General features: G+C 45.4%; 1 protein-coding gene across 2 annotated transcripts in view; it reads left to right on the top strand.

The window, feature by feature from the left end:
• Positions 1–26,707, top strand: part of AOAH (acyloxyacyl hydrolase) — a 439,135-nt gene that overhangs the window by 97,131 nt on the left and 315,297 nt on the right. The gene's annotated exons all lie outside the window — the stretch shown is intronic.

The following is a 26,707-nucleotide window of genomic DNA, read 5'->3' as shown; positions in this document are numbered from 1 at the left end:
TGTGTGTGTGTGTGTGTGTGTGTGTGTGTGTGTGTGTGTGTGTGTGTGTGTCTCAGTATGAGTGCCAATGTGTGTGTCTGCCTCAGTATGAGTGTCAGTGTGTGTGCCTCACTCTGTGTGTGTGTGTGTGTGTGTGTGTGTGTGTGTGCATCTGCCTCAGTATGCGTGTCAGTGTGTGTGCATCTGCCTCAGTATGAGTGTCAGTGTGTGTGCCTCAGTATGAGTGTGTGTGTGTGTGTGCCTCTGCCTCAGTATTTGTGCCTCTACCTCAGTATGAGTGTGTGCCTCAGTATGAGTGTGTGTGTGTGTGTGTGTGTGTGTGTGTGTGTGTGTGTGTGTGTGTGTGTGCCTCAGTATCAGTGTGTGTGTCTCAGTATCAGTGTGTGTGTGCCTCTGCCTCAGTATGAGTGTCAGTGTGTGTGTGTGTGTATGTGTCTCAGTGTGTGTTTCTCAGTATGAGTGTGAGTGTGTGTGTGCCTCTGTCTCAGTGTGTGTGTGTGTGTGTGTGTGTGTCTCAATATCAGTGTGTGTGCCTCTGCCTCAGTATGCGTGTCAGTGTTTGTGTGTCTCTGTATCAGTGTGTGTGTGTGTGTGTGTGTGTGTGTGTGTCTTAGTATGAGTGTCAGTGTGTGCGTGTCTGCCTCAGTACGAGTGTCAGTGTGTGTGTGTGCCTCAGTGTGTGTGTGTGTGTGTGTGTGTGTGTGTATCTGCCTAAGTGTGTGTGTGTGTGTGTGTGTGTGTGTGTGTGTGTGTGTGTGTGTGTGTGTGTGCATCTGCCTCAGTATGTGTCAGTGTGTGTGTCTCAGTATGAGTGTGCCTCAGTGTGTGTGCCTCTGCCTCAGTATGTGTGCCTATACCTCAGTATGAGTGTGTGCCTCTGCCTCAGTATGAGTGTGTGTGTGCCTCTGCCTCAGTATGTGTGTGTGCCTCAGTATGAGTGTGTGCCTCTGCCTCAGTATGAGTGTGTGTGTGCCTCTGCCTCAGTATGAGTGTCATTGTGAGTGTATGTGTGCGTCTGCCTCAATGTGTGTTTCTTTTACCCTGTGGAGGCCAAAGTGTTTTTTTAGTTTTTCCCGAAAGTGAAATATGTTTTTGTTGTAATTTATTCCTGTGGTGGCCAATGGTTTTATTTTTTATTTTTTTTGGGGGGATAGGGGATGGAGGCTGAAGTTTTGCCTAGGGTGCCAAGAAACCTTGCACCGGCCCTGGCTGCTGCTGATAGCACCCCCACCCCTACCGCTGGAGGATGGGTAGGGGGCCCTGTGCATTGCAGTCCCCAGGGGCCTACACTGCTGTTAAGACGGCCCTGAGCATGGCTGCGCCCTGTGACACCACGCGGCACCATTGTACCAACAGCCGGACTGCTGAGAACAGAACCTGGAGGGTAGAGATGAGCGCCTGAAATTTTTCGGGTTTTGTGTTTTGGTTTTGGGTTCGGTTCCGCGGCCGTGTTTTGGGTTCGACCGCGTTTTGGCAAAACCTCACCGAATTTTTTTTGTCGGATTCGGGTGTGTTTTGGATTCGGGTGTTTTTTTCAAAAAACACTAAAAAACAGCTTAAATCATAGAATTTGGGGGTCATTTTGATCCCAAAGTATTATTAACCTCAAAAACCATAATTTACACTCATTTTCAGTCTATTCTGAATACCTCACACCTCACAATATTATTTTTAGTCCTAAAATTTGCACCGAGGTCGCTGTGTGAGTAAGATAAGCGACCCTAGTGGCCGACACAAACACCGGGCCCATCTAGGAGTGGCACTGCAGTGTCACGCAGGATGTCCCTTCCAAAAAACCCTCCCCAAACAGCACATGACGCAAAGAAAAAAAGAGGCGCAATGAGGTAGCTGTGTGAGTAAGATTAGCGACCCTAGTGGCCGACACAAACACCGGGCCCATCTAGGAGTGGCATTTTTGTTCTCCATATTTTAATAGGCACAACTAAAAGGCACCTCAGGTAAACAATGGAGATGGATGGATTGGATACTAGTATACAATTATGGACGGGCTGCCGAGTGCCGACACAGAGGTAGCCACAGCCGTGAACTACCGCACTGTACTGTGTCTGCTGCTAATATATAGACTGGTTGATAAAGAGATAGTATACTCGTAACTAGTATGTATGTATAAAGAAAGAAAAAAAAACCACGGTTAGGTGGTATATACAATTATGGACGGGCTGCCGAGTGCCGACACAGAGGTAGCCACAGCCGTGAACTACCGCACTGTACTGTGTCTGCTGCTAATATATAGACTGGTTGATAAAGAGATAGTATACTCGTAACTAGTATGTATGTATAAAGAAAGAAAAAAAAACCACGGTTAGGTGGTATATACAATTATGGACGGGCTGCCGAGTGCCGACACAGAGGTAGCCACAGCCGTGAACTACCGCACTGTACTGTGTCTGCTGCTAATATATAGACTGGTTGATAAAGAGATAGTATACTCGTAACTAGTATGTATGTATAAAGAAAGAAAAAAAAACCACGGTTAGGTGGTATATACAATTATGGACGGGCTGCCGAGTGCCAACACAGAGGTAGCCACAGCCGTGAACTACCGCACTGTACTGTGTCTGCTGCTAATATATAGACTGGTTGATAAAGAGATAGTATACTCGTAACTAGTATGTATGTATAAAGAAAGAAAAAAAAACCACGGTTAGGTGGTATATACAATTATGGACGGGCTGCCGAGTGCCGACACAGAGGTAGCCACAGCCGTGAACTACCGCACTGTACTGTGTCTGCTGCTAATATATAGACTGGTTGATAAAGAGATAGTATACTCGTAACTAGTATGTATGTATAAAGAAAGAAAAAAAAACCACGGTTAGGTGGTATATACAATTATGGACGGGCTGCCGAGTGCCGACACAGAGGTAGCCACAGCCGTGAACTACCGCACTGTACTGTGTCTGCTGCTAATATATAGACTGGTTGATAAAGAGATAGTATACTCGTAACTAGTATGTATGTATAAAGAAAGAAAAAAAAACCACGGTTAGGTGGTATATACAATTATGGACGGGCTGCCGAGTGCCGACACAGAGGTAGCCACAGCCGTGAACTACCGCACTGTACTGTGTCTGCTGCTAATATATAGACTGGTTGATAAAGAGATAGTATACTCGTAACTAGTATGTATGTATAAAGAAAGAAAAAAAAACCACGGTTAGGTGGTATATACAATTATGGACGGGCTGCCGAGTGCCGACACAGAGGTAGCCACAGCCGTGAACTACCGCACTGTACTGTGTCTGCTGCTAATATAGACTGGTTGATAAAGAGATAGTATACTACTAATATTATATACTGGTGGTCAGGTCACTGGTCACTAGTCACACTGGCAGTGGCACTCCTGCAGCAAAAGTGTGCACTGTTTAATTTTAATATAATATTATGTACTCCTGGCTCCTGCTATAACCTATAACTGGCACTGCAGTAGTGCTCCCCAGTCTCCCCCACAATTATAAGCTGTGTGAGCTGAGCAGTCAGACAGATATATAATATATATATAGATGATGCAGCACACTGGCCTGAGCCTGAGCAGTGCACACAGATATGGTATGTGACTGACTGAGTCACTGTGTGTATCGCTTTTTTCAGGCAGAGAACGGATATATTAAATAAACTGCACTGTGTGTCTGGTGGTCACTCACTATATAATATATTATGTACTCCTGGCTCCTGCTATAACCTATAACTGGCACTGCAGTAGTGCTCCCCAGTCTCCCCCACAATTATAAGCTGTGTGAGCTGAGCAGTCAGACAGATATATATAATATTATATATAGATAATAGATGATGCAGCACACTGGCCTGAGCCTGAGCAGTGCACACAGATATGGTATGTGACTGAGTCACTGTGTGCTGTGTATCGCTTTTTTCAGGCAGAGAACGGATTATAAATAAAAGTGGTGGTCACTGGTCACTATCAGCAAAACTCTGCACTGTACACTACTGAGTACTCCTAATGCTCCCCAAAATTAGTAAATCAAGTGTCTCTCTAATCTATTCTAATTCTAAACGGAGAGGACGCCAGCCACGTCCTCTCCCTATCAATCTCAATGCACGTGTGAAAATGGCGGCGACGCGGGCTCCTTATATAGAATCCGAGTCTCGCGATAGAATCCGAGCCTCGCGAGAATCCGACAGCGTCATGATGACGTTCGGGCGCGCTCGGGTTAACCGAGCAAGGCGGGAAGATCCGAGTCGCTCGGACCCGTGAAAAAAAACATGAAGTTCTGGCGGGTTCGGATTCAGAGAAACCGAACCCGCTCATCTCTACTGGAGAGTACATAACTTTTTGTTTTCATTTCATCTCATGACACTCCTCCCAAAGCTACTCTTCTGGTTATCCTATCAACTAGGACAACAATGAAGGTGACTCCATAACATTTCTTCCATTGTTTTTCCATGTCACAGAAACATTGCATGTGTGTTAAGGCCAGACCCCCATGGCAGATGTGGGGAGAGATGTGTGCTGAGCGAACCGCTCAGCACACATCTCTCCCCCCGCTCAGCATAGCGCGATGTGTGCTGAGCGTGCGGGGGGGAGACGGAGGGGGGGGGCGCATTTCACCCAGTGGGTGAAGTGAGCGACCTGCTAGATTGGCCTGCATGCAGGCCAATCTAGCACCAGCGATAGCAATGCTCGGGGCTGCGCATCGCTATCGCTGTGAGGGGTACACACGGAGTGATCACTGATTAAAATCTAAGCAATCTAGTCAGATTGCTTAGATTTTAAGCAGCGATCGCTCCGTGAGTGCCCCCTTTTACAGGTGACCATCCTAATCGTCTCTCCTTCACTTCACAGTAATGTCATTGTTAGTGATACATTATTTGGATCAAGCATCAAAAGGAAACTTAGGTATAAGAGTCTGGCCGGCATATCACGTATTGCATGACGACCTTGTGCCTGCACTGTACTGTATGTAGACGGAGCATTTGGTTTTGCTAATGACTTATATAGACTCCATAAGAGGGCATGCCGACATAGGATATTGTTGAATGTTAACATGTATGATCTTAAACTCCATCTATAAATGTTCTGTTGCGAGACTTCCAATATGCTCAGAATATTGCTACTGTGACAGATGATTTAGTATATACTAGCTATTTCCGCAGCAGCTGGAGGGCCACAGGTTGAAGACCCATGAGCTAGAGTATCCGGCGTTGCCCCGGATTTTAAGAATGTCTGTTTACAAAAATAAATGTAAATATTAAACACACAGTGTAAATAACATTGTAGATAACTGAATAACCGTGCTTTGGTATGGGATGAGGATGGTAAATTAGAATGCTAGTTTGTTAATTAACGTTGATTGGAGATCTAGTAGTATATAGGCATATCTTGCTTCCCTGATGCACTTTGTGTAGTGGCCGCACCCTTTTTGGTCCCCCAAGGGACCCTGCTCTTCCTACTATACAACTCTCAGTCTGTAGCTTCCTGCTGCCTCCATTCCCCTCCTCACATCATGTCACTGCACTGGCCCTGTAACATGCAGCCCTGTCATCCCTGAGATATCATGCATGTCCTGATATAGTGTGTGCTGCTGGCCCACCCCTAGGGGTGCTAGTGGTGTGTTACCCTCACAGTGTTTGTTACCAGAGTGTAAGTCATATGTGTAGCAAGTTTGGTGTAAATTGCTCCAGGCATTCCAGAGTTATGCTGACTGCTGAAACACTCTGTGCTGCTGCCTCACCCGTAGGGGTGTCTTACCCCCACAGTGTTTGTTCCCAGCTTTCAAGTCATATGTGAACCAAGTTTGTTGTAAATTGGTCCAGGCATTCGGGAGTTGTGCTGTCTCCTGACATACTCTGTGCTGCTGTCTCACCCCTAGGGGTGTCTAACCCCCACAGAGTTTGGTTGCAGATTGTAAGTCAGATGTGTACCAAGTTTGGTGTAAATTGCTCCAGGCTTTCCACCAGGGCCGGCTCCAGGCATGTTCGACTTGAGCGCCCGCGCAGGGCGCCACCCTTAAAGGGCGCCGCACACTGGCGCCGCCATGTTGGAACCCAGAGCCAGCCCTGTCCTATGCTAAAGTGATCTGTGCGCGCTGTGCGGCGCCGGCGTCTGATGTCAAACACCGGCGCCGCACAGCGCGCACAGATCACTTACAGGCACCGGCGCCGCACAGATCACTTTAGCATAGGACCGCTAGCAGCACTCCCCCTCCCTCATCACCGGCACAGCAGGTACTCTAGGGGTATATGTGGCACTGTGGGGGGCATTAATGTATCTGGCACTGTGGGGGGGCATTAATGTATCTGGCACTGTGGGGGCATATCTGGTACTGTGGGGGCATTAATGTATCTGGCACTGTGGGGGCATTAATATATCTGGCACTGTGGGGGCATTAATGTATCTGGCACTGTGGGGGGCATTAATGTATCTGGCACTGTGGGGGCATATCTGGCACTGTGGGGTCATTTATCTATCTGGCACTGTGGGGGCAAATCTGGCACTGGGGGCATTAATGTATCTGGCACTGTGCTGGGCATTAATGTATCTGGCACTGTGGGGGCATATCTGGTACTGTGGGGGCATTAATGTATCTGGCACTGTGGGGGGCATTAATGTATCTGGCACTGTGGGGCATATCTGGTACTGTGGGGGACATTAATGTATCTGGCACTGTGGGGGCATTAAGGTATCTGGCACTATGGGGGCATATCTGGCACTGTGGGGGCATTAATGTGGCTGGCACTGTGGGGCATATCTGGCACTGTGGGGTGATTTATCTATCTGGCACTGTGGGGGCACATCTGGCACTGGGGCCATTAATGTATCTGGCACTGTGGGGGCATATCTGGCACTGTGGGGGCATTAATGTATCCGGCACTGTGGAGGGCATTAATGTATCTGGCACTGTGGGGGCATATCTGGCACTGTGGGGGCATATCTGGCACTGGGGGCATTAATGTATCTGGCACTGTGGAGGGAATTAATGTTTCTGGCACTGTGGGGGCATATCTGGCACTGTGGGGGCATATCTGGCACTGGGGGCATTAATGTATCTGGTACTGTGGGGGGCATTAATGTATCTGGCACTGTGGGGGCATATCTGGCACTGTGTGGGCATTTATGTATCTGGCACTGAGGGGGCATTTATGTATCTGGCACTGTGGGGGCATATCTGGCACTACTGGGGGGCATGTCATGTGCATCTGGCACTGCTGGTGGCATGTCTTGTGCATCTGGCACTGCTGGGGGGCATCTCATGTGCATCTGGCACTGCTGGGGGGCATGTCATGTGCATCTGGCACTGCTGGGGGGGCATGTCATGTGCATCTGGCACTGCTGGGGGGCATATCATGTGTATCTGGCACTGCTGGGGGGCATATCATGTCTATCTGGCACTTCTGGGGGGCATATCATGTGTAGCTGGCACGGCTGGGGGGCATATCATGTAGTGTTCCCGTGTCTCAGTTCAATACCTGGTGCAATGTGTTGCAGTGCTCTGCCTGGAGCAAAGTGTATAACGTGTTCTGCCTGGCGCAAAGTGCATAATGTGCTCTACCTGTCGCAGTGTGTATAGGCGGTTCTACCTGGTGCAATGTGTATTAGCTGCACTACTGTGTGGTGTAATGCGAATTGCCACTATTATGTGGCCACGCCCCTAAATTTTTGATGCGCGCCTTCGCGCGCACTGTCCATGGTTTCTCCAGGGGAGCACCAAGCATTACGGTATGTACATAATTTTGCCCTTCTAACTTAAAAATGTGCCCTCCCCGTGATCAGCACCCTGCCCTAACACTATCATGTGTAGCTGGCACTGCTGGGGGGCATATAATGTGTAGCTGGCACTGCTGGGGGGCATATCATCTGTAGCTGGCACTGCTGGGGGGCATATCATGTGTAGCTGGCACTGCTGGGGGGTATATCATGTCTATCTGGCACTGCACTACTGTATACATTATGTGTATCTGGTACTATACTGGAGACATTATGTGTAGCTGGCACTATACTGGAGACATTGTGTGTAAGGAACACTACTGTGGCTGTTATGTGTAAGGCTGCTAATTGTGTGCGTAGAGGGGGTGTGAAAATATATTTATTTATAGTTTGATAATATGAAGTTGGGAGGCCACGCCCACTTTTCCAGGAGCGCATAGACGATGGGAGGGGGCGCTTTGACATTTTCTCGCTCAGGGTGCTAGTAGGCCTGGAGCCGGCCCTGCCTTCCACAGTTATGCTGTCTGCTGACATACTCTGTGCTGCTGTCCCACCCCTAGGGGTGCTAGGAGTGTCTGACCCCCATAGTGTTTGTTTCCACAGTGAAAGTCATATGTGTACCAAGTTTGTTCTAAATTGCTGCAGGCATTCCCGAGTTATGCTGTCTGCTGAAATACTAAGTGCTGCTGCCTCACCCCTAGGGGTGCTAGGGGTGTCTTTCTCCCACAGTGTTTGTTCCCAGATTATAAGGCATATGTGTACCAAGTGATAAAGCTAAATATTTATCTTATATAAAACCCTTTATGAGGTCTAAGAACACTGTACGCTATTTACGTATGGAGTACCGTAAGGGTACGCTCGTTGCGTAACGATCGCTTAGCCGTGGTCGAGACGCTCAAGCGTCACGTTCGCTCACGGCCAAGAGATCACAGGCAGGCACGCTATTGGCTGCCGACTAACGTAATGATTCGCTATAGCGTAGCGGACGCTCGGGACCACGAGGAGATCACCAGCGGCGCTGACGCTCACAATGTTAAACCTTTGTATCTAAACCATAAACAATGTAATATGCTGTAAAACCTTAGTGTAGAGATAGGGTGTAGATGCAACCTAGTGTAACCTTATTACCTTTTTAGCTGTTCTAGCGTCACCGACGCTCTGAGAATACTTAACACTATAAGAAATACACAGATACCTGGGCTTAGGGTCCAACGCCTAATATATATATATTATGAATGATATACTTGCAAAAGAATTAATACAAATACAAATCATACACTACAATATAACATAGACTACCTAACCAGATAACTACACAGGAAATACAATACAATTTCTATTTAAGGGAAAATAAGAGAGAAAGAGGAGAAGAGAGAGAGAGAGAGAAATTGGCCCACAATAACAAGAAGATCAATATAGTTGCGGAGAAAAACTTACGCACAAAGGAAACGATCGCATGCGCCTCTGGACATCCAGCTCCCGATTTTCAGCAATGATAACCGTTGAAGAGTGAGAGCTGGATGTGATCGGCTTGTCTATTTATGCCCCACACACAATACAATTCAATGGTCCCTACAATCTCATTGTTCATTGGACACAGGAATTCCTCCTCGCATTATAACAAAAGGTCATAGGTTGATTCATACAGGTGGGCCGTGACTATTTCCAACAGCTCAGGTGGGAGGGAAACTGGGTTTCCCGCCGCATGGATAAGTAAGTGCAAATACATTAAATGTTCATAAACTTCTTATGTCCATAACTATTTGCATGAGCGATTAATCCGCTTCAAACCAACACCGGAATATTGCTAATTAAATACTCTTCCGATGGGTACTAAACACCACTGTATTACTCCTGTCTGACCCTTCGTATCAAACAAAGAGGGATTTCTCTGTTCACGAACATTCTATATTAACCAAACTTTCAGAATCTATCAAAGGGACCATGATCTACAAAATACATTATATAGTGAAAATATGTAACGATTGAGTCGCACGCTACGATCACATAAACTCTACCGTAAATACGCATACCGTGCGCCTGCGGGTGCCCGCGACTGTGAGTATGCGCACGTACGGGAGAGCGTACGCATGCGCAGCACGGACCTGTGTGAGGTGCAAATATGGTAGTGTGCACAGAGATATTTTTCTGACTTTGACAGTCCACCCTTTGGCAGTCAACAATAACTGCCACCTTCTAAAACATTTCAAAAAGAGAAAAATATATGTCAGGGGTTAATACATTTACATGGTTGAGTAGGGGAGGAGAGGAGAAGGTAGGAAAAGGGTATGACCTAGTGAGATAGCAGAAGCATCTGTGTATGAATCCGTGCTTGGGGGTCATGTATCATCGTGCCGTACGTGTTTTAAATCAAGCTTCAAGGTATTGCGAAGTATACATTTGAATTCCTTCTTATCCCGTGGTACGGGTCTGTGGATGGGCTGTCAAACTTTACCGAGCTCTTTTCGGCTTTGGTTGTAACAAAATGGGGGAGCACATTTTAGTTGATGATACATGAATGGGGGAGATATGTGATTGCTGATATCTGTGCCTGTATTCCCTATCGACTATGTGTGTCATTACCTGAGGGTTGTAGAAATGAAGAAAAGACATAATTACGGTAAATGCGGTGGTATTCTATGTCAGGTAAATGTACATTCGTCGATTGAGGTCTTGTTTGGTGTCTGTTGAATGCAGTCTTCCTTGTGCTTTTGCCCATAAGGTGCGAGCAAAAGCTGTCAATGTCCATAGATTTACAAAAGTGTTGGGCTAGCGTAATTTTAAAATTTCTAGGGAAACTGGGGATCCATGGCATAGTTCATCAAAAATCTGTGTATCAGGTTGTCAAAACTTCTTCTTTAATCCATCTGTTGTCTGTATATCGGCTCATCAAATTCCTCGTCCAAGTGGGTCTTTTTACCTTGGAGGAAACGGAAAAAACAGGTGAAAGAAACGGACCGTAGAAATCGCTTTTTCATCACATTATTGTTTCTACCGTTGGGTCATAAATCAAGTCCATTTGAATTACAGTTTCCTCACTCCTTAAACTCATTACCCTAGTACGACGATTGCACCTCATTAAAGCCTGACCGCATCTAAATATCAAACTAATCGTTATGATAACACCTAAGATACATAGGAGAAGCTTCCCAACATCCATTATGACTCCTTGAGCCCAGTCTCCTAAACCAGAGAACCAATTTCGCGGGTTCAACCATGACACCCAACCAGTCAGCTCATTACCTACAGCAGCAAGAGTGAGATTGTGTCTTCTGCGAAATTCCCACTTCAGTTGGAGAATATCGTCCATCTTTTGGTCTATGACCTCGACCGGGTCCTCGGTGCTATTCGTAATATATGTGCAACATTTCACGCCGTATTGTGTTGCCAGTGTGACACAATATCCGCCTGTCACTGCTGTGAGGTAATTAAGAACCATTCTATGCTGTACCAGTTCTGTTTTATAAGCCTGAAGTTCTCTTCCAGTATACCTAAACGTGTCATCATACATTTCAGTGATATTATCTAACAAATTGGCGAGCGCAGATATGTATTTATAATTCAACACTCCTCTAGCGGTGCGAGTGATATCTAACGCGATTAGAAACTGAATCCCGGTGGATTCATGGATCATGTCAGAGGCCGGATGCTCTGTTCTTTCTATCAGGTGCCGTTTAACTACGTGCTCGTAATGGGTGTGAGTGTAAGGAGTTTGGGCAACACGGTGTATGTCTTTCATTTTGTCATGTGATACAGTCATTACTTCAGGCAGTACTTTTCCAATATAACACAATCCTTCAGAGTTTGGGGCAAGCCACTTATACGCCTTTCTCCCGCATATGAAATATGCATCATCGGGGAGAACATATGGGACGGAGTAGGACATAACCATATTACACACCTTCCATGTGAAATCTCCTAACCCTAATTCTTCCATCTGCTTTGTACACGTATCAGGTTGTACGATATGTGCACAGTATCCTGGTGATACCTCTCCAACTCTCGTAATCCTATTTCCTAAGGTATACCTATACCGGAAAGATTTTCCTCTACTGGCTATGTGGCGTATAAGCTCTGTATCTGTAGGCATTCTATCTGCTCTATGCGAAAAGGTCATGGTTTGATTACTCCATGACACTTCCCAATTTCCCGGCTTTCGGGGGTTGGAGATGTTAAAACATAATAGGGACCTATCCACATGGTATTGGTGGAGCTTCAAACTAGGAGGGCTGGAGATATTAAACCTCCTGTCCACCGGTCTCCCACCACTTAACTCAAGTACCTCCCCTAACGTTAAAGGAAATGGTACTAGCCCTGATTTGCTATGACCTTGAGGTACTTGAGAGCATACCCAACAATCTGTTTTATTTAACACACTACCCACTAAGGAGTGATAGTCACTCAATGGATGCCGGTCCATATGGATATTAAGACTGGATTGGCATTTCTTTATGCACCCATCCTCAATGACATTGTTACAGAGCCGACAGATACAGTTTTCTTCAGCTAACAATCCTTCACAATTCCTTCTATGGTCAATGCTATCGGATCGTTTTCTGATACTCGCCTTTGCTTGTTGATTATGTTGTTCTTGGAAAACTACGCCTCCATCTCTGTCATCAGAACCCATTCCAGAACCTCTCTCGACCTCCATGGTACTCTCGCCGGAACAGACTGCTCTGGTCAACATCATGGTCAACAGGAAAATCCAGATCACAGTCTCTTGGGGCAAGTCCATCTTACAGGAGGAGAAAAGAAGAAATTTGTAATGGGGTACAGAAAATCAGTTTGAGGGGGAGAGAAACTTGTTACGATAATTAAGTTCTCTAGTCTTGTTGTTCTTCTTGTTCTGCTGTCATCTCAAAAAGGTGCTGTCTCTCAGTCTTCCAAACGAACATTCCGGTGAAGCAATATTCCCTCCAAACCAGCGATCTTTCTGTAAGGAGCAAAAAAATCTTGCATTACCATTTGCCTAACTGAGGTGTGACATACCATCTTTAAAACATGAAAGCATGAGTGAGAAGAGAGAGAAAACAACAACAGCAAAAAAAACAAAAGAGAGAGAGAACAATTCATATATATATATATATTACATAACACATCAATAAACAACAACAGGGAAAAAAAACATTTTTCAAACAAACAGTTTTCAAACATTTTAAAACATTTCAAAACATTGTCAGATCATCAGGCTGTCATATCTACATGTCTAATGGTTTCCTTGCGCAGTCCCTCCCCCCAGTACTTCCATATTCCACTGTCTGTATCTGACCAGAATACATTGATGCGGATAGGTCATGCTGGGGTTTGGTAGACTTCTACAAAGACCAAGTATATATGCAATGTTTGAATCCTACCAATATTCGTCAGAGATGGGGAGAGAGAAAAAGAAACATTTCACAGATACATTTACAACGTTTCACCCGGTCATTCCTGTGTCTTCAGGGAATGACCTCCCAATTTTATTAACTATTACCTCAGGCTTACCGTCAGTCCTAATGATCACCTTTCCTGATTGCACATTATGGGTGTGGTTCAAAATTCTTCCTATATGGTCCCTGTTTATAATTGTGTGTGTTTTAATTTTGCTAATTTCTTGGTCTAGGGGGTCTGACTTTATGTGGGTTATTACAGTTGCTGGCATAATGCCCTTCTCTTCTACAATGATAACAAACCCTGGGTTTCCTCCAAGTGTCAATGACCTGAGGTCTTGGTTGATTTGATGCCTCCTCAAACGCTCGGATGCTCATCACCATCAACCGCTTTCCCTGTGCTTCCCTGCTTCCTTGGATATCATGGTTATGTTGTTGTCTAGGGGATTGATATGACTTTTGTATTCCTCTTGATCTACAATCTCTCGCAAAGTGTCCTTTTTTATGACAATTGTAACAGACTTCCACATTTAAATTTCTCGCAGGGGTTTGGGGCTTATGCTGGAGTGGTCTTGTGGTTAGGGCCTGTATACTTGCGGCCATTAATTTATCACTTTGTGACTCTCTGTATCTGGTGATATTTCGATCAATATCAATAGCGGCCTCTCTTAATGCGGCCACCGAGATATTTCTCCAGTCTGGGTTGGTGGTCTGTACCCTTGTACTCAATACCTCCTTTAAACCATTCATTAATACCTTAACCGCTATTTCTCTATGCTGTGCGCATGTTTTGATGTCTGTGATCCCAGTGTTCCTAGCCATTACTTGCAGTGCTCGATTGAAATAACTGGAGATACTTTCCCTTTCGTTTTGTCTTATGGAGAAGATTTCATTCCACTTGACAACGGCAGGGAAATATACTTCCAACTGTTGGTTTATCTGCTTAATACATTCCTGATTGTGTTCCTCCGTTTGAGGTACTTCTGTGTCTAATTGACAATCAGTAATAAATGTCGCAGAGTCAACACCGGAGGGCAAACATGCCCTCAGCACTGTCCGCCAATCTTTGTTGGTGGGTTCTGTTGAGTTTCCTAGTTCTTTAATGAACCTTTGACATGCGACTAGATTTTTCCGTGGATCAGGAAATTCGGACATAATTGATCTCAATTCGGTCCGGGACCAGGGACAGCGCATTGCACTGTCCTGGACGGGAATGGTTCCCTGATCGTCAGTCTTCCCATTGGGGACTGTGATCACCCTGACAGGACTAAACTCAATTACATCACCTTGTTTTGGTCTTACAATATGGGGTACATTTGTTTGTGCGTGATATAAAACATTGTACGTACCTGTGGACACGACCTCACCTGACCCTCCGTTAGGGGGTTTGATTATTGCCTTTACCGATTTGGTCGCGTCCACCTGGATGTCTTGTGTGATGGCTGCTGGAAGAGGTGCCGACATCGTGTTGAGTTCACTTTCTTGCTCGTATTCCTGAGGGAAGTTTGACATGGGGTGCAACTTGCACGGGTTAATAGTTGTACATTTAACAGTATTACAATTATCATTGTTATGTTTATTACACTTATTCTTATCATCTATACTACAGTTGCTAAGTGCGTTTTTATTGTTCAACATTGTGCCTTTCTCCGCAACCATAATCCTCTCCGTTGCCACATCTCTCCTCCCAAGATGAGAGTCAGATATGTCAGTTAGCTCTTTTTGCATTTCACTTTCCTGTTGCCATAACTTTAAACAATCATAATGTTCGATCCGTCTCTTTGCTGGTTCAATAAGACCTATCCTTCTCCTTAGATTTAGTAACACTTCTGGGCTAAAGCTACCTATTCTTGGGAATTTCTCCCCGTCATGTACAGTCATTCTTTCCCATTCATCACATAAAACCTCTGTGTGTGAACCGTATTTTTCACACATTACATACCTGGCCGACCCGATTGGTCGGTTTACTAAATCAACCCGAACCGAGGTTGATCGCCCCCTACCTGAACAACTGGCCCCCATAACTTGCAGGTGTTGCTTTTCTTCAGCGAACCCTTACAAAAACCAAGATGCCCGGGGCAGGCTGGCGGTGAAGTTTACCGAGTACTCCACTCACTTCTCGCCCACGTTGGCCAGTAACACAATCACTGTATCCAGAGCTGTTGTACCCAACCTAGGGCCCCTGTGAACCTTTATTTACTGGGGCGCGTTCCCCAGCAAGTATCGGTTGTTGGATAGTTCCTGAGTGACCAGCGAACTTCCCTTTGTAAAAATAAAAAATTACACAAATCACGTCAGAATGTACAAATAGCGTTTATGACCTTCGTACACAAATAGTACCGGTCAGGTTTACTAATGCACACAATTACGTGCGGTACAATCGTTCAGCACATAAGCAACAAATCTTATGTACGGAGCGACCAGTGGAATCGAAAATTACGGCTGCGAATTCCTTCAGCCAGAGCTTGTATGGCCTATATGGGTGTTGCACCAACCCTTTTTTTGGTGTTGTGCCTGTGGACTGTATAGCGGACTTCCTTGTCTGCTGTACCTGAACCTGCTGGTCTGCTATGACCTCCTGGTCTGTTACAGTATGACCTCCTGGTCTGCTACACTCTAATGCTCAAATTGTATGTTTTAACCAGGGATGCCTCCCTAGCCACCATGTACGTCACTTACACGCATGTACCTCACGAGAACTCGACTTTTCTTGTGGTTCAACCTCAAAAATTGTAAAAACAAACACTCACTCACCACATATACACTTTTGTTTCTATTTCTATTTCTGCGCAGAAATTTTCTTTAGACCAGATGTGTTACCAATTAGGAGAAGGATCTGTTAATTTAAATTTCGAATGTTAAAATAGATTTGCGCGATTTATCACCTTGCGTTATTTACCGCGTTGCGCTACTTATCGCGTTGAGAGGAGAAAAAAAAACTTGTGATTTGAGTTACGTGGGCGTACCCGGACGCTCCGCTGCGTGATATACGCTGCGTGCGTCGGCCTTTGGTTTGCATACGCAAGTCTCAGTCCTTTGTTAGAGACACGTGTACGCAAAATAAAGATCCACCGTAACACAATTTATACGTTTATAAATGTAGATGATCCTTGATCATCTACCGCACACCACACTGACTTCGCCTTGTCTCCCAGGCAAACCTGTGTGTTTGTCTATACTTTAACTATGTTACCTTTACTCTTAAACTATGAAATAGCAGCAAATCTCTCTTAGCACGTTTATCAACTATAAAACTGGCAAACAGGAGAGTGATATACGAAAATACACAAATGAAAAAAAGAAATGCAGATATATATGTGTGCGTGCGTGTGTACGCAAGACAGAAAAATAAACAGTTTTAAAAGAGACTAGCGTGTTGTTCTTACCTCCGGTTCCCGGATTCCTTCCGCACCCTTTACTAAGTGAAGCAGACGCTTATCCCGACAGCACTACGAGGAATATAACCTTCCGCCCTTTGCTGATGGATAATGTCTGCTGAAATTACCTAGCAGAGATGTGTGAAGGACAGGACGAGCCCCCAATTGATAAAGCTAAATATTTATCTTATATAAAACCCTTTATGAGGTCTAAGAACACTGTACGCTATTTACGTATGGAGTACCGTAAGGGTACGCTCGTTGCGTAACGATCGCTTAGCCGTGGTCGAGACGCTCAAGCGTCACGTTCGCTCATGGCCAAGAGATCACAGGCAGGCATGCTATTGGCTGCCGACTAACGTAATGATTCGCTATAGCGTAGCGGACGCTCGGGACCACGAGGAGATCACCAGCGGCGCTAACGCTCACAATGTTAAACCTTTGTATCTAAACCATAAACAATGTAATATGCTGTAAAACCTTAGTGTAGAGATAGGGTGTAGATGCAACCTAGTGTAACCTTATTACCTTTTTAGCTGTTCTAGCGTCACCGACGCTCTGAGAATACTTAACACTATAAGAAATACACAGATACCTGGGCTTAGGGTCCAACGCCTAATATATATATATTATGAATGATATACTTGCAAAAGAATTAATACAAATACAAATCATACACTACAATATAACATAGACTACCTAACCAGATAACTACACAGGAAATACAATACAATTTCTATTTAAGGGAAAATAAGAGAGAAAGAGGAGAAGAGAGAGAGAGAGAGAAATTGGCCCACAATAACAAGAAGATCAATATAGTTGCGGAGAAAAACTTACGCACAAAGGAAACGATCGCATGCGCCTCTGGACATCCAGCTCCCGATTTTCAGCAATGATAACCGTTGAAGAGTGAGAGCTGGATGTGATCGGCTTGTCTATTTATGCCCCACACACAATACAATTCAATGGTCCCTACAATCTCATTGTTCATTGGACACAGGAATTCCTCCTCGCATTATAACAAAAGGTCATAGGTTGATTCATACAGGTGGGCCGTGACTATTTCCAACAGCTCAGGTGGGAGGGAAACTGGGTTTCCCGCCGCATGGATAAGTAAGTGCAAATACATTAAATGTTCATAAACTTCTTATGTCCATAACTATTTGCACGAGTGATTAATCCGCTTCAAACCAACACCGGAATATTGCTAATTAAATACTCTTCCGATGGGTACTAAACACCACTGTATTACTCCTGTCTGACCCTTCGTATCAAACAAAGAGGGATTTCTCTGTTCACGAACATTCTATATTAACCAAACTTTCAGAATCTATCAAAGGGACCATGATCTACAAAATACATTATATAGTGAAAATATGTAACGATTGAGTCGCACGCTATGATCACATAAACTCTACCGTAAATACGCATACCGTGCGCCTGCGGGTGCCCGCGACTGTGAGTATGCGCACGTACGGGAGAGCGTACGCATGCGCAGCACGGACCTGTGTGAGGTGCAAATATGGTAGTGTGCATAGAGATATTTTTCTGACTTTGACACAAGTTTTGAGTACATTGCTCCAGCAATTCCGGAGTTATGCTGTCTCCTGATATACTCTGTGCTGCTGTCTGCCCCCCTAGGGGTGCTAGGGATTTCTAATTGTTTTAGTTGCCTCCGTCGTGTTTTAATACGATCGTATGTAAAATGGCACGATCGTCGCTTGTAAACTGTGGATTTGTATAGAAAGACAGAAGGACGGATTTTCGCTTTTATTTCGTAGATATACTTAGAGATTACTTTGATATGTGATTGTCATACTTGGAAACATTTTATAACAAGTTCCAGGGATGCTTGGTGGCTGAGCCCAGTGCATGGTGGAATGTCATGTGCGGATCTGTCTAGGAGGACCTTGGTGCACTACAACTCCCATCGTGTCATGTTTACTGGACTTCATTATAATGTGATGATTTGTTTTTAATTCATGTTAATTACTCATGTTCCATACATTTTCATTTATATCACTTAATGGTCATTCCGAGTTGTTCGCTCGTTGCCAATTTTCGCTATGCTGCGATTTGTTACTAAATGCGCATGCGCATGGTACGCAGTGCGCATACGCTGAGTTATTTAACACAAAACTTAGTAGATTTGCTGGTGTTCGTGCGGCGCTTTTCAGTCGCACTGCTGATCGGTGAATGATTGACAGGAAAGGGGCATTTCTGGGTGGTAACTGAGCGTTTTCCGGGAGTGTGCTAAAAAACGCAGGCATGTCAGGGAAAAACGCGGGAGTGTCTGGAGAAAAGGGGGAGTGGATGGCCGAATGCAGGGCGTGTTTGTGACGTCAAACCAGGAACTAAACGGACTGAGCTGATCGCAATCTAGGAGTAGGTCTGGAGCTACTCAGAAACTGCAAGAAAATATTTAGTAGCAGTTCTGCTAATCTTTCGTTTGCTATTCTGCTATGCTAGGATACACTCCCAGAGGGCGACGGCCTAGCGTGTCCAATGCTGCTAAAAGCAGCTAGCGAGCGAACAACTCGGAATGATCCCCAATGTGCACATAACACAGTATTTATAGGGCCTAATTCAGACCTGATCGCTCGCTAGCATTTTTTGCAGTGCTGCTATCAGGTCAGAACTGCGCATGCGTATGCACCACAATGTGCAGGCACGTCGCACAGGTACAAAACGGTTCATTGCTCTGCGATGGGTTTGTGCAAAGAATCCATTTGCATGGTCGATCGCAAGGAGATTGACAGGAAGAATGCATTTGTGGGTGTCAACTGACCGTTTTCTGGGAGTGATTGGAAAAACGCAGGCGTTCCCAAGCGTTTGCAGGGCGGGTGTCTGACATGAATACCGGTCCTGGACAGGTTGAAGTGATCACAGCGGCTGAGTAAGTTCTGGGCTACTAAGAAACTGCACAAAATCTTTTTGTACCACTCGGCTGCACATGCGATCGCACACTAGCACAGCTAAAATACACTGCACGGTGGGCGGCGACTATGTGAATGCAGGACTGCAAAAAAACAGCTAGCGAGCAGTCTGAATTGGCCCCATAGATCCTCCAGAAACCCCATGGGGCTGTTTTACTGGTCCATGTCAGGTTTGGCCATCCAAGTGTGAGGTCAAATTGATCAATAATCCTGGGCAGCAGTTCCAGAGTCGGAATGGGCCTGCGTGTGGACAGCTGTACAGTGGAGACATCGGGTAACAGCCCGAGGGGCCACCTTCCATGTCACAGTTACATGTGTTATATACAAGGGTGTAGCTACCATAGTGTCACGAACCGGTCTCTCACCTTTGCGGGTTCTGGGGTTCATCCGTTGCCAGTGCGGTTGCTCGCGGTGCTGTGCGCCCGTGTGGGGACACGGCGTGATCAATGGCACAGGTAATGCAGAGTCTGGGAACTGTGAGTGCGGGGACCAAATGGCCTAAGGCACTGCGGTGTGTCTGCTGTATAGGAGGTGGCCATGTTGGAGACCAAATAGCTAATACTGAGCACTTGTGAAAACACCTGTGGGCAGGTGTAAGCCAATCCCGTGCTTGTGCTGCCTTTAAGTAGGCTGGGATTATGTCACTCTGGGCCAGTGCTTTGTTGTATCAAAGCTGTGCTCTAGCTCTGAGCTCTCTCCGTGCATTCCTGTGTGATTCCCGTGGTCCAGATATCGCCTCCGTTCCCAGAGGTCCGTCTGCAGCCTTCACTGCTGAAAGATCCACCGGCTCTCCGCTGTGCTGTCAGTTAATTGCACTCCTATTGGAAATAGTTGGATTCCCAGTGTCCTGCATGAGGTTACCTTGTCAGTCTGCCTATCATTCAAAGTCTGGAGGATTCTGTTTCTCTCAGCTGTTCGTTTGTTCAACTCTGCATTTAACCCATTCATCACCTTGTCTTCTACTACAGTTTCACAGTGATCTCCGGAACCCGCAAGTAACCCAATTCAGTACTTTTATTTGCTATGTTGTCATTACAAGGATAATTCATCACAGTCTCTCAGTTAACTCTCAAAGCTCCATTGCCAATTCTTACAGTTAATTCTCCATGTCTGCATTAACCAGTTAAACACAATCTGCAGTTCAGCATCAAAGCTTGTTTATATTTGCTATGTTGTCATAACAAGGATAATTCTTCAGTCTCTCAGTTAACTCTCAAAACTCCATTGCAAATCCTTACAGTTATCTCTTCATGTCTGCATTATCCAGTTAATAACATTCTGCAGTTCAACATCAAAGCTTGTTTATATTTGCTATGTTGTCATAACAAGGATAATTCTTCACAGTCTCTCAGTTAACTCTCAAAACTCCATTGCAAATCCTTACAGTTATCTCTTCATGTCTGCATTATCCAGTTAATCACATTCTGCAGTTCAGCATCAAAGCTTGTTTATATTTGGACAATCCAACATTTATTCATCAGCTTGTTTTGCATATGTTTCCATGAACATTTCTTTTATTTATTTTTGAGTTTTCTCTTGCATATTATTCCTGCTATACTTCAGTATAATATGATGATTAACAACTTGTCAGTTAACTCTTTACTGAATTGTTATTTTGAATAAATATATGAAGCAGAACTTTCTTCGTCCTCCCTGCTTTCTTCATAGCCCAGCACCTACACCTGTGGTTGGTCCCGGGTTAACGGATTCACAAAAACACCCGGACCTGACAGTAAGCACTGGCCACATGGATCCGTCAAGTGACCAATTCGCAGGAGGCGGTGCTACGTCAGATATCCTTTCCCGTCTGGAAAACCAGGAGTCTATACAGACACAAATAGTGCAGTTTATGCAAACTATGGCAGACCGTTTAGAGACTCTCCATACGGCTATTAAAACGTCCCAAGTCCAGATTCCAACCCCGGATGTCCCAGTTACCACTACAGCTTCTCCTGTGACGCTGCCTACGTCCCGCTTGCAGTTACCCTCTCCGAGTAAGTTTGACGGAACTCCAAAACTTTGCAGAGGATTCCTGAATCAATGCGAGATCCAGTTCGAACTGATGTCCGCCAGTTTCCCATCAGCTCGTTCTAAGGTCGCATATATTATTGCCCTCCTCTCCGGTCAGGCTCTGGAGTGGGCATCACCATTATGGGAGAGAGGTGATCCTATCCTCTCGAATTACAAAGAGTTCGTATCTTCCTTCCGGAGAATCTTTGACGAACCAGGCAGGACCACCTCAGCATCCTTGGAGATTCTCCGTCTACGTCAAGGTTTACGTCCTGTCAGTCAATATATTATTCAGTTTCGCACGTTGTCTTCAGAGTTAAACTGGAATGAGGAGGCCCTGATCGCCGCGTTTTGGAATGGACTTTCAGAAAGAATCAAGGATGATTTAACTATCCGGTATGTGCCAATTAAACTGGATGAACTGATTTCTCTCTGTAACAAACTTGATCTACGTTACAGGGAGCGATGTTTAGAGAAATCCAGGGCAGAGCGATCCAGTCCACGTGATCATCCTAGACCTCGACAAGATTCTCCATCACAGTCTCCAGTAATGACTGAAGAACCTATGCAGATTGGGCGCTCTCGCCTCACAGAGGAGGAACGACTTCGTCGTCGACAGGGTAACCTCTGCATGTACTGTGGGTCCTCCGAACATTTAGTTAAATTCTGCAAACTCCGACCGGGAAACTCTCGCCTCCTAGCTTATTCAAGAGAGGTTAAGCTAGGAGTTACTTTAGAATCACTTTCTGGGAAAGAGCCGACCTTGTCTATTCAATTAGAAGTTCCAAGTTCTACAGTGAAAGTTTCAGCTCTCCTAGATTCCGGGGCAGCCGAGAACTTCATCTCCTCAGCCTTTGTCATACGGTCTAAAGTTCGAACCATGCCTCTGGAAGCAGCAGTTGCCGTTACAGCAGTGGATGGAAGTCGAATTCCAGATGGTATAATTACTCATCGAACCGTATGTCTCAAGATGAAAGTTGGTGAGCTCCATTCCGAATACCTCTCCTTCTACGTGATTCCCAAAGCCTCTCAAGATGTGATACTTGGTTTACCTTGGCTGCAGAAACATAATCCTCAACTTAATTGGCAAACCATGGAAGTCCTTTCATGGGGTAAATCTTGTACCAAGGACTGTGTAGCTACAATTGTACCTTTTCGGTCAATTAGCCTTTCCGATCTACCTCCGGTGTATCAATCCCTTGCGGATGTTTCCAGTAAGCAAGCAGCAGACTCTCTACCTCCTCATCGTGATTGGGACTGCCCAGTCGTCCTGGTTCCGGGCAAGACCCCTCCTAGGGGACAAATTCATCCGCTATCCATCCCAGAGACGCGAGCTATCCGGGATTGGTCCACTCCTACAACTCTCAAGGGGATTCAGCGATTTCTTGGCTTTGCTAATTTCTATAGGAGATTCATTAAGAATTATTCTACGTTAGCTGCTCCTATCACAGCCCTAACTCGCAAGGGAGCAAATCCTACGAACTGGTCTTCTGAAGCAATCAAAGCCTTCTCTGATTTAAAGCAAGCCTTTGTGTCAGCCCCCATTCTTCGACAGCCTGATTTGAATCGTCCCTTTCTACTAGAGGTGCATGCATCTACAGAAGCAGTAGGAGCTGTGTTGTCACAAGTCTTTGAAGATAAAAAGGTCCATCCCTGCGGATATTTCTCCCGTAAGTTCCTCCCGGCAGAACGTAATTATGCAATCGGTGAGCAAGAGTTACTTGCCATCAAGTTGGCATTTGAGGAGTGGAGATACCTTCTAGAAGGAGCTCAACATCGCATTACAGTTTATACTGATCATAAGAATCTTCTGTATCTGCAGTCAGCTCAGTGTTTGAATCCACGACAAGCTCGATGGGCGCTTTTCTTCTCACGATTTGATTTCAAACTCACCTATCGTCCAGGGTCTCAGAACAAAAAGGCAGATGCCCTTTCCCGGTCCTTTGCTTCTTCTGAATTAAATGATGCTACCACGAATCAAGCCATTGTGAATCCTACGTCCTTTTTAATGACTCGAACCTCTCCAGTTCCTCCGCCTGGCAAGACCTTTGTCGCCACAAGTCTCCGAAAACGGCTGCTTACCTGGGCTCACTCCTCTTCCTTCATGGGTCATCCTGGGGTTCTAAAGACTCTCAAATTTATTCAACAGTCTTATTGGTGGCCACGTCTCAAAGCCGATGTCCAAGAGTTTATAGCAGCATGTCCTAAATGTGCCCAACATAAGAGTCCAAGAAGTTCTCCACCAGGGTTTCATCCATTGCCAGCCCTAGAGGTTCCAGCAGCAGATCAAGAGCTTCAACGTCTATCTAGCATCTGAAGTTGTGTACGTAAGTCCTTGGTCAAAACTTCCGCTCGTTATAAATCTTTTGTAGATAGAAAACGTAAAACTGTACCGAATTACAAAGTGGGAGACCACGTTTGGATTTCTACGCGCAATCTCAAGTTCAAAGTTCCTTCTAAGAAATTTGCTCCCAAGTTCATTGGTCCATTTCCCATTGTAAAGGTACTCAACCCTGTGTCATACAAAGTCAAGTTGCCACCGTCTTTGAGAATTCCTAACGCCTTTCATACATCTTTACTGAAGCCTTTGATTCTCAATAAGTTCCGTACTACCCAGTCCAAATCTCCTAAAGTTCACTCTTTGCAGAATGAGGAATTTGAAGTTAAAGAGATTGTGGACTTACGTTTCCGATATGGACGTTTACAGTTTCTGGTCGACTGGAAGGGTTACGGTCCGGAGCAGAGATCCTGGGTTTTCTCTGAAGATGTTCAAGCTCCAAGTCTGGTACAGAAATACTTCTCCAAAAATCCTGAAAAGGTTCAAAGGTGTTCGGAGACCACCCGTAGAAGAGGGGGTACTGTCACGAACCGGTCTCTCACCTTTGCGGGTTCTGGGGTTCATCCGTTGCCAGTGCGGTTGCTCGCGGTGCTGTGCGCCCGTGTGGGGACACGGCGTGATCAATGGCACAGGTAATGCAGAGTCTGGGAACTGTGAGTGCGGGGACCAAATGGCCTAAGGCACTGCGGTGTGTCTGCTGTATAGGAGGTGGCCATGTTGGAGACCAAATAGCTAATACTGAGCACTTGTGAAAACACCTGTGGGCAGGTGTAAGCCAATCCCGTGCTTGTGCTGCCTTTAAGTAGGCTGGGATTATGTCACTCTGGGCCAGTGCTTTGTTGTATCAAAGCTGTGCTCTAGCTCTGAGCTCTCTCCGTGCATTCCTGTGTGATTCCCGTGGTCCAGATATCGCCTCCGTTCCCAGAGGTCCGTCTGCAGCCTTCACTGCTTAAAGATCCACCGGCTCTCCGCTGTGCTGTCAGTTAATTGCACTCCTATTGGAAATAGTTGGATTCCCAGTGTCCTGCATGAGGTTACCTTGTCAGTCTGCCTATCATTCAAAGTCTGGAGGATTCTGTTTCTCTCAGCTGTTCGTTTGTTCAACTCTGCATTTAACCCATTCATCACCTTGTCTTCTACTACAGTTTCACAGTGATCTCCGGAACCCGCAAGTAACCCAATTCAGTACTTTTATTTGCTATGTTGTCATTACAAGGATAATTCATCACAGTCTCTCAGTTAACTCTCAAAGCTCCATTGCCAATTCTTACAGTTAATTCTCCATGTCTGCATTAACCAGTTAAACACAATCTGCAGTTCAGCATCAAAGCTTGTTTATATTTGCTATGTTGTCATAACAAGGATAATTCTTCAGTCTCTCAGTTAACTCTCAAAACTCCATTGCAAATCCTTACAGTTATCTCTTCATGTCTGCATTATCCAGTTAATAACATTCTGCAGTTCAACATCAAAGCTTGTTTATATTTGCTATGTTGTCATAACAAGGATAATTCTTCACAGTCTCTCAGTTAACTCTCAAAACTCCATTGCAAATCCTTACAGTTATCTCTTCATGTCTGCATTATTCAGTTAATCACATTCTGCAGTTCAGCATCAAAGCTTGTTTATATTTGGACAATCCAACATTTATTCATCAGCTTGTTTTGCATATGTTTCCATGAACATTTCTTTTATTTATTTTTGAGTTTTCTCTTGCATATTATTCCTGCTATACTTCAGTATAATATGATGATTAACAACTTGTCAGTTAACTCTTTACTGAATTGTTATTTTGAATAAATATATGAAGCGGAACTTTCTTCGTCCTCCCTGCTTTCTTCATAGCCCAGCACCTACACCTGTGGTTGGTCCCGGGTTAACGGATTCACAAAAACACCCGGACCTGACACATAGGTGCAGGGAGTGCAGCTGCTATGGGGCCCAGTGCTGAGAGCGGCCACCTTCCCTGTCAGTTACATGTGTTATATACAAGGATGTAGCTACCATAAGGGCAGGGAGTGCAGCTGCTATGCAGAGCTGGGAGGGGCAACCTTCCCTGTCACAGTTACATGTGTTATATGCAGGGTGTAGCTACCATAGGTGCAGCTGCTTTGGGACCCACAACTGAGAGAGGCCACCTCCCCTGTCACAGTTACATGTGTTATATACAAGGGTGTAGCTGCCATAGGTGCAAGGAGTGCGGCTACCAGGGGTGGATTGGCACAACAGGACACCATGACAGATTTCGATGGGCCGGTCCCATATCCTCCTCAGCCAGGCCGATTCACACTCAGGCTGGGCTGGCTCACACTGCTTCCAGTACTTGTGGTTCATTGGAATGCAATCCGGAAGTTAGGCTAGCGGGCACTTCCAGGTGCCGCTAGCCGTGAAAAGTGGTTATGCTGTTCTACCAACGGGGGACCTTGAGAAAGTTAACCAGCCCTGCAGCATCCTCTCTCTGGCCCCGGCCAAAGGTCTCTTCAACGAGCCCAGCCCAGGAGCAGCAGCAAAGCGATGGTCGGAGCCGGGTTCACTACACCCGCTGCCACCCCAGCTGCCGCACTCTCACTGAACTGGCCAGAGCGGCGACTGAGCACTGAAGGGGACCCGGCAGAGAGGTTATTTTTAAATACATTATTTGCATTATCATGTTAGTGTAAGGGTTAGGGCGTCCCCGGGTCACAGTGTATGGTTTGGGGACTGGACAGCGCTCGACACGCTGCGGGCTCCGTGGTGACCTGCGGTTTAGCACAGCTACGATCAACTCAGAATGATCCCCATTGAGTATTTACAAATATATGGATTTTCATATGTTGGCCTGTCACCAAAATACAAGTTTGGAAAAGTTAATATATAAAAAAAAGATGTTGCTACTGTATGGTACAATAAAGTGATGAATAGAACAGAACTTCTGATGAATCCATTGAAATAAAATTATAGGATGTTCACTAAATTAGTAAGCATTGTCCTTGGAATAAAGCATCACTGGG

Source organism: Pseudophryne corroboree, chromosome 5 (genome assembly GCF_028390025.1).
Source record: "Pseudophryne corroboree isolate aPseCor3 chromosome 5, aPseCor3.hap2, whole genome shotgun sequence".
In the NCBI taxonomy this organism is placed as follows: domain Eukaryota; kingdom Metazoa; phylum Chordata; class Amphibia; order Anura; family Myobatrachidae; genus Pseudophryne; species Pseudophryne corroboree.
This window is presented reverse-complemented; position numbering and strand designations above follow the sequence as displayed.